The sequence below is a fragment of the Raphanus sativus genome, chromosome 4 (assembly GCF_000801105.2).
Source record: "Raphanus sativus cultivar WK10039 chromosome 4, ASM80110v3, whole genome shotgun sequence".
Taxonomy (NCBI): Eukaryota; Viridiplantae; Streptophyta; class Magnoliopsida; order Brassicales; family Brassicaceae; genus Raphanus; species Raphanus sativus.
The window spans coordinates 5,167,039-5,176,506 of NC_079514.1; the positions used below are offsets into that span (position 1 = coordinate 5,167,039).

At 34.2% G+C, this 9,468-nt stretch overlaps 1 pseudogene; it reads right to left on the minus strand.

Annotated features, from left to right (window-relative positions):
- Positions 1 to 5,945: 5,945 nt before the first annotated feature.
- LOC130510511 (probable aminotransferase TAT4) lies at positions 5,946 to 7,338 on the minus strand (annotated as a pseudogene).
- Positions 7,339 to 9,468: the final 2,130 nt, after the last annotated feature.

Here is a 9,468-nt window from a genome sequence, read left to right on the forward strand (position 1 = left end):
CAACATAAATATAAGTCACTAAAAATATTTTTCTTGGATGCAAGTATTATTACAATTGATTCAAGTAATTTATTGTCAATTGAATTTTAGTTTATTTTAACACATGAAAAACAAAAACACTTTAGCCATAAAAAAATATATTTTGTGTAATTCCAAGAAAATGGTTAGATGCTTCTATAGCTCTGGCATCTTCTTTGATGATTTTATTTATTTATGTTTTTCCATTCGTTTGATTGTTTTCAATTTATTCTAAATTTAATGAAAAAATAATTTTTATGTGTTTCTTTCAAAAGATATGTCCAAAAAGTTTGGATATGACTAAAAACTCAGTTTTATTTTTCTATATGAGTTAGGTATTTAAACAGTATTCTAAAATCACTTAAATAGTGTATATGTAACAAAAATCACTTAAATAATTTATATTTTAATATATAAATAAATAGTGTGTTATAATTTATATGGTTTAAATGACTTACTTTTCTAACCATAATAACCATAAGTCACTTAAATTACTTCTATTTTAATAGATAATAAGTTTGAAATAATTCTATATGACTTACAAATCATTATAAATATGTATTTATACAATTATAGTTAGATCTAGAAGCATTTACCATTTTGCATCTGAACAAGAGGTGCACAAGATTTATATAAATAGATTTGTTAAAAGTCTCATAAATGATTTAGAAACTCTAATAAAATGATTTTGAAGGCCAGAATTTAAAAAAAATGTTTTTAAATAATTTCAAAATCCTTATAAATGATTTATAAATCTCGTGTGGGTGTCGAATAAGAAATTTATGAGGAAAATGAAAAAAATATCATCCTTTAAACAGTTGTATTAATAAATTAAAAAATATTATCCTCCCTCCATTTTATAATATAATATGTTTTACTTAAAATCACAAATATTAAATCTACCAATGAAGGCCTGAGCAGATGGAATATCAAGACATTGCTGCCATAATAGCATTGTAAAGACCACCAGGTGGATCAGAGTCCTCCGCTGTCTCTGTTTCTTCTCTATATATTGTTTTCCCATTTAACAGTAGAGCATTCTTATGCTCAGAGCTCATTCCATTGTTCTTATTTCTTGTGATCCCCTAGTTTAGGATCATGAGATTGTACAACTTTTTGTTGTTATAAAGTTAACATTTCAGCAAAAAAAAAACAAATATTAAGAAATTTATTTTTTAGAAAATAAATTATTAATAATATAAATGTGTTAGATTATAAACAGAAAACAATATATTAGAAATCTAACTATAGTTAAATATAAGTATGGATTAAAACTCAGTGAAAAAAGATAATCAAAATATTCTCAATAAATATGCACAATTTATTTAATTTTAGTATTAAATATTATTTTTACAATTACTATGTTTTCAAAATACCAATCATGCTAGTACATATTTGTTTAAAAAAAATTATGTACTTTATCACTTAATCTTTAACATTTTATATTTCCTTTACAGTATTAAGTATTAATTCATCTTTTTAATTGTCCTAAGAAAATATTATATTCTTAACACATATTAGTGAAGCCTAATAGGTACATTAATCAAATATTTGTATATATGTGAGAATACAGATTTAAGAATACATTTTAAACTTCATAAGTTATTATTAGATAAAATATTAAATTTCATAATTTCATAAATTTATTAGATCTGTGGTTTTGGCCAACTCTGTGATTTAAAAAATATTAGAAAGTTCTTATGTAAATGGTCCTACTAAAATTATAAATCAATAACTATTATATATAACTCATACAACTTTTACATTACAAAAAATATATTTTATTGTTTATTTTTATTCAAAGTGAAATTCATTTATACCTTTTATTTTTATATTAATATTTTATTTCATTTATTAAATTTATATCTAAAACCACATATATATAGTGTAAATACATACTTCGATATATAAATTAACTACAAATATTCTAACTAAATAGATGCATGAATTGTATTAGTGTTTCCTTTTTTTATTGATTTGGTTTTAGTTTTCCAAATATTCTTATTATGTTTATTTGATTTTGTGGACTGTTTTATATTTTATTTTGGAAGTTTTTTGATAAGAAAAAGATTTATATTAATTTTAGAATATAGTGACTGAATTACTTGACTGAAATTCCGTTTTTTTTTATGAAAGGATAGAAAATTAATTTATATTTTTTATCACTCCTTCCGCAATTTCTTGTTAAACATGCGATAACTTTTAATTTATAAACTTTTCTAGGTTCGTTACAGGTAAGACAAAATTTCAAATGAATCTTCTTTTTTTTTAAACACTGATTTTATAACTTGATTAACAATATGGGAATCCAAATGTAAAAGCCAAGAAAAACATAATTAGAAGAAAGGAAAACAAAAAGAGAGTGTCAGTACTCAGTAGACACCAAAAGAGAAAGGCCGATGGAGGAAATAACAGAGCCATGTCTCTACACCCATTACGCTTGAGTTTCAGCATCCAAACGGCTCTGCAACCAAGAACAGAGCCATGTGCATAATGCTTTGGTATTTTCAGGATCGCTAAATAACATTTATAGATATCTTTCGCATACCCTTCCAAGTAGACTGCATAAATTCATTGCATTTTCGTGAGGTACCCTTGACAACTCCTAAATATTCCAGACCAATGCTATCTCGCATACAGACTGAAACATCAGCTTTGTGAATCTATGCCTAGTGACTTTCCCACATTCTGACAGGAAGCTGAACCATATGAGGGCTCAAAGTAGTCACATCCTCGAACTAAAAACATACCCAGGATCAGGATGATCGAGCTTTAATCTCAAATGCAGCTCTCAATCACCAACTCGCTTGTTGTTTCCATTACTGGTCCAGCCATTAGAGAGAATCTTTGATTTTCCTTCTCTCCATTCAGGTCCTACCTCCAACTTAAATGCCCCTGCCGCCTTTACCACCAACTCCACAATGTGAAGAACTCTTTTTACCTGTACAAACCAAACTTCCAAGTGATCATTAGGATTACAGAAGTATCCAGGGATTAGGAGAACTCTTAAATCAGATGGAATTTCAGTTATTGATGTACTATGATGGGATTTTCACACCAGAGTCCAAATTACTTAGAAATGAAAAGAAACTGAAATTTCTTTCTTTTTTTTCTTTATATACTATTTTTCCTATTTCTTCTTCCTTCCTTCTCAAAGTACCTTTACAAACAGCTCAGATGGAAATGAAAGAAGAAAGAAGTGAAAAATAAAAAGATACAAGAAAATAAAACCCTGTGAAGCGAAAAATATAGGATTGGGGATTGACATTTATCTCTTGAAATGCTCAAACCATAGTGAAAGGTAAGTCTTTTCTGGTCTTGAGAGAGTTGATCCTGCAGTAGGATGCTTGACTAATCGTTCCTGTCCAAACCGAGAAGCCTTGCTCGAATGTATAGCTGGATTTCCTTGATAATCAGATGTGCTATGTGCTGGCTTGTTTAAAGAGGTATGTAAAAAAAAAACTGAAATTTCTTAATTATATTTTTGAAAGTAGAAGTACATCAAATATGAGAAACGATTACAAGATTGGTGATACATGCACCAACTTTATTTGTTACAAATACAAATACAAATACAAATACGAATACGAAAGTGTTCATGATTTATCTCAAATCAATAGAACACCCATTTATTATCATAGCATATATATAAGATTTAAGCAAAGATACACATTGACCCTTTAGTCGAGCCATTGACGCCTTGTTACTGAATTAAGCTTCACATATAGCGGAATGGCGGTCACAGAAGCTCTTCAATCTTTCAAAAGGCATCCTCCAAAGTTTGAGTATCCATGTCAACAGAATGCCTCGCCCAGCCCCTCAGACCAAAAGCAATCCCTAAACCAATCCAAAACAACAATATATGTGTTATGTTAAATGATCACAAATTTTGTTAGATTTCCAACGAAATATTGACCTAAATATATTTACTTTAAATCTCATAACATTTCAGATGTGGTTTCCTAAATCCTAACAAACTAAGGTATATATTTTGTCTTCAGTGCTGAGACGAACGTTGATCATAGGTGATGCATGTGATATTGAGTAATACCTGGTAAAAGGACGAGGTTTCTTCGGTAGCAAGCTTTTCACAGAAGTCTTCATCATCTTTAATGTCCACAAAGCTTGATATTTCAGCTGGGTCTGCGGGATGATTCAAAAACTTAAGAGATTTTTCAAAGTAAGAAGAAGTTTAAATATTAGGAAAATGTAGTAAGAATATAAGACCAACATTAACGGTTAATCTAACAAAGTCCTTAGTGTTTAATATCATTAAAATAAATGCAATAAATCAAAAAATTAGTAGGACGTCCTTGGCTAAGATGTTTTTTTCGTTGTCCTTAGTGATACGTGTCGTCTTCTCCTGCTTCTCTTTCTCTTTCTCTCGACAGGAATCAGGCAGAGTGCGAAGCTTCTTCGTCTCCTTTCTTCTCCGTTCCACGCTCGATTATAACTAAGGTTCGTTATCTCTCTACGCCTTTCTCTGTGATTAGGCGCAACATTTACGGATTATCGCTGCTTTGTTTCCCCGGATCTCCGCCGATTGAAGAATCGCTTAGCTCGATGATAGTTTCGTTTTCGATCTGTTCTACTATGATTGATGTCGTTGTAATCACTTCTTTGGAATTTACATGAGAATCCGACGGCTGATTGATTTGATTGATTACGTTTTGATCATGCAACTGTTGTTCGTTGTGTGTGTGTGAACCTTGATTGATCGATTTTCTAGAAATGCAGGGAGTGAGTGATCATTGGACTGTTTGGTTAGGTTTTTGAATCAAATCCGACGCAAATGTCGACTTCTAATCACCGTGAACGGCGACGCCAAGACTGCTGCTGATAATACATCGGACGATTTTGATGACATTGATTTCTCGCAAGCTGCTGCTAGAGAAGCCAAGACCGTTGAATTCGAAGACTGAGATCACTTGAAGAAAGGTCTCTTACTGAAATGTCCACCTCACCACCACCACAGCTTCGATACAACGCGGATAATGCTGCTTCTCGAGTCGTCCAAGATTGTGGTTCTTTCACCTAGCGTTGGATTCAATACCCTCGGTCACTGGCGGATTCGAGTCTCATCCGATGGTGGGGAGAGGCCTGGGACGCTTTGAGAAGGTCTATGGGTTACTTCCGTGGACAGCCTGTTGGGACAATCGCTGCGGTGGATAACTCTGAGGAAAAGGCTCAACTTGATCAGTGTGGGTTTCTGACTAAATAAAACACAGAGGAGTACTCTCACACTGCTGTCAACAAGTTCAACGTGATCCCGGACTCTCTTCCAGAATGGTTTTCGACTTCATGCCGCCTCAGGGAGGGTTCTTCATCGGCAATGTTAGCCCAGCGAATGGAATTTCCGTTGGTTTGCTTTGGCAATTGTATAGCGATTACTGTCTTCCTTGGCTACTCCTGAGCAGTCGACCGCATTTGGATCTCATAGAAGCTCGCTGGAGGCTGGTCGGAGAAATGCCGCTCAAAGTTTGCTACCCTGCAATAGAATAGCCATGAATGGAAGATAGTGACTGGATGTGACCCCAAAAACACTCGATGGAGCTACCACAATGGAGGGTCCTGGCCAGGTAAAAAATTTACTAACTCTCCTTCTTCACATTGCTTCTGGTTACAAAAGCTGACATGACTTCTTGTACAGTGTTGCTTTGGCTTCCTCGTGTACACTTCACTTTTCTTCTTCTTCGTCTCCTTGTTTCTCTTTCCACTTCACTTTTGTCCCACCCCATAATCATAATTTATGATAAGTCCTAAGCTATGTCCTTAAACTACAAAAAAATATTAAAATATCCTAAGGACAATAATACTTGTTCTCACTGGATAATGTTGCTCTAATACCCATAGGAAGGTGCATGCTTCAGTTTTAAATAGCATTTGAGGGAGGTATGTCCTTGAGCTTAGAATAAGCCAAATCCGCTTTATCTTTCAGAAGTTCTGCCTCCTGGGAAGAACTCTACAGGAGTATCCTCAAGATGGGTAGGAATACGCCGCCTACGTGATAAAATCGAAAAAATACCAAATATAAACAAATTACATTGTAATAGTGAAAAGTCTCTTATGTTGTGTTAGTATATCTATATATGGTTACAAGAAGTGTCCAAACTAGAAGTCATATACCTGGATAACAGTTGGTGGTTTAGAATTTATCAAGAAATTGTTTTAGCAGCAATCTAAGACCTGTCCATATTAACAAGATTAGGGCAAGAAAATTAATAACATTTTAACTCTTAATATCATACATACTATATAGTAATAATACATATCACGGTATATTCTTAAAGAGTGATCAAACAGAAGGGACCCGACCTTGGTGCATTTAAAGACACCATCTAGATCGTGCAGGGCGACCCAGCCAGTTCGCCATCCGGGGACAGTCCATCCCTTCGATATAGACCCAAGTGTCATCACGGGTACGATTGTCGAGAATTTCGCCATGGGAACAAAGGGATTACTCCCAAAACGGTCCATCGAAAAACGTTCGTCAGAAACCACCATTATCCCGAGTTCCCGAGCCAACAAAGCGATCTAAGCATTGACATAGGCCACAATCAAAAGACTATAGATCATATAACAATGTGAATACTGCTAAGTAGACTATATGTAAAATATACCTGCTTGAGATGAGCTTCAGAGTAGATGTTCCCATTGGGATTGTGAGGGTGATTATAAATATCGCGAACGTGTTCTCATCCACTTGCTTTCGGACGCTTTCAAAGTTGATCTCATAATTCTTTTCTGGGAGGAATTCGTATCTGCGGACCTCAAGTTTCTTGTAGATGGAGCGAACTAAGTCCCATGGGAAGCCCGGGCTCGGAAGCAGGACGTTGGCTTTTGGTTTAGCCAAGATGTCAACCGCAAGCTCGATGGCTTGTTTGCACCCAACGGTCATAAACACATCTTCTGGTGCCAGTTTCTTCGGAATATCATCACGGTTTAGGTACTCTGCTACGGCACTGGGAATAGCAAAAAAATGACATTTTTTGTCAAAAAAAATTTTTGTTTTAAAAATGCTAAACGATACATCTATAGTTCAATGTATATTTACCATTTGCCGCGGGAAGGCCTATACCGGGAGCATAAGCGTTTCCAGTACCGCAAAGGACGGCTTTAACAACAGCCTTTTCAGCGGTATGGCAAGTCTCAGCGGTTTCACCTCGAGGAGGCAAAATGGGCTTCCTTGAGGATCGCACATTGCAAAGAGTTTAGAGGTGTAAGTGCTTAGGGAAGCAGCTGAGGCTTCCTTGGCTGCCTCGCTGCCGCTGAACTTCCAGCCAATGCAACTGTTGTTTGCCATATTTCTTGCGTTTAGTGTCTTTTTTTCTGGATTAGATTGTTGTTTGTGGTGATTTCTCTCATCGCTAGGAGGGAGTTTATATAGTAAAAGTTTCCACATATTTCACATTTTTTATTAACATTATTAATGTGCTGACTATTCAAATGAATATAGAGAATGAGTAAATAGTAAAATCACATATATCGAGTCTCTACGCGTTAGAACGTGGGGATTCTCCGATCAATTAATATGATTACGAATATTATTATTATAAATATTTTGAAGAACGGATATTAACTGCAGGAGATAGAACTGGTATTCCGTCTATCAGAAAAAAACCATTAGGGTTCATAGGTTTATGTGTTCTGCTGATTAACATATAGACTTATGAATAGAAACATAATTCAATTTCCAATCTTCATCAATAATAATTAGTAAATTTAATCCATCTTTCAGCAGTAAGGATTTAATCGATCAAAAATTTGAACATTTCTTTTCTCTTCAAGAATGTACTTGTGACATTCGTTTATAGTGTTTGAGAAGTTATGAACTTAAAGAACAAAATAAGTTCATCAGCTTGATTCGAACCAACGAACCGGTATTTTCCTTTCCCACAGCCACGGAGAGAGTCTATACGATTCCAAATAATTTTATCAACAACTTGATTAATCTCGTTGAGATCTTGAGAAGGTTCCCATGTCTTCTGCCATTTCTTTCCTTCCAAATGGCATGAATCACTGCTTGAAACACATACCTAACGAGGAGTGTGGTTGTTTTATCTCAAATTTATCTTTCCGCCAAAGCTAACACATCACAGCAGTTGTTTGTGTATTGAATATGCAAGCCGTTTCTGTTAAATCCTCCAAATTTCTTTGGAGTAAGGGCATTTGAAAAACAAAGGGTCTCTGGATTCTAAAGGAGCAGAGCAAAGAAACCAGCGTATGTAGTCGTCTAGCGAAGAATAAATTTGCAAAGAAAAAAAATTGCAAAAGAAATTCTTCTTTTTTTAAAATTACCATTTTTCATTTGTGCGTGTAGAACCATTCTACGTTATCGGTTTACCTTGTAAGACAATGAATTTCCACATTATTTATGAATTTAAAGTTTCACGTTGGTTATTATAGTGGATACACAGGACAAAACAAAAAAAATTCTGGAACCTCGACTTATTTTGAACGTGGGTTTCCTTGATTACAAAGTTACAAATATTATATTTTCAACGCGAATTAATTGGATCTTGATTATTTGAACTCGTGAATATGGACCAGATCCTACACTGGATCTTAGGTTATTCATTTGCAATGCCAATCAAATAAATCGCGCAAATTCTAATAAATCTAGTAAACATGACATTTTATTAGTAGTCAAAATTTGCTTTCTTATCTACCATAAGTAAATTATGTGGTTGATCTGAGTCAGGCCTCATATCTGTGTGCGGACATGATCTAATGAGCTACTTGTTTTGGAGAAACCAAATTATTTTCACTCAGTGGATGTAATTAAGAAGAAGCATAAACTGCCATACGTCTGTTTGTCTTGTTTTGGAGCAAGGCGTACCGCGTACTAGAAGAGGAAGAGAAAAATTGTCACCTTTTTTGTTTGTTGTGGTATGAATGAATGCAAAGTAAACGTGTTTGTTTTCACTATATTGTAAAAATATTGCAACTTAAACGGGCTAAAAAATAAAGAAGCTAATCAAAAAAAAAACTAATGCAGTTGATAAGGTCAAATAGATCTACTGAAGCATGTTCATTGCATTGAGAGTGAGAAGCTCCTTTTTTTAGGGATTTTTTCGATTACTATATTCCAAAATTAATCTACTTTACAATTTTTACGCCAAGTTACATTAATGTGCAAGTGTAACATCTACTTCAACTTAATTAACATAGTACCAGTTGGAGCCTAATTAACATATTTGCTTGTAGGAGCTGTTCTAATCACTCGTGGCTTCATGTGGCTTTTTCTTAATAAGTTCAGAGGTTCTTGGTTCCCTGGGTATCTCGACGAGTACAACATGAGCATATATATATATATTTTAAAAAGAAAACATGAAGAGCATATACAGCTACAGTACAAAGTCCTTTTATCCTTGTTTGTATTATCATCGGCAAACGGTCTCTACACTTTCGTTATGATTCTCTGCGTCAGTAGCAGTGCGTTGAACATTA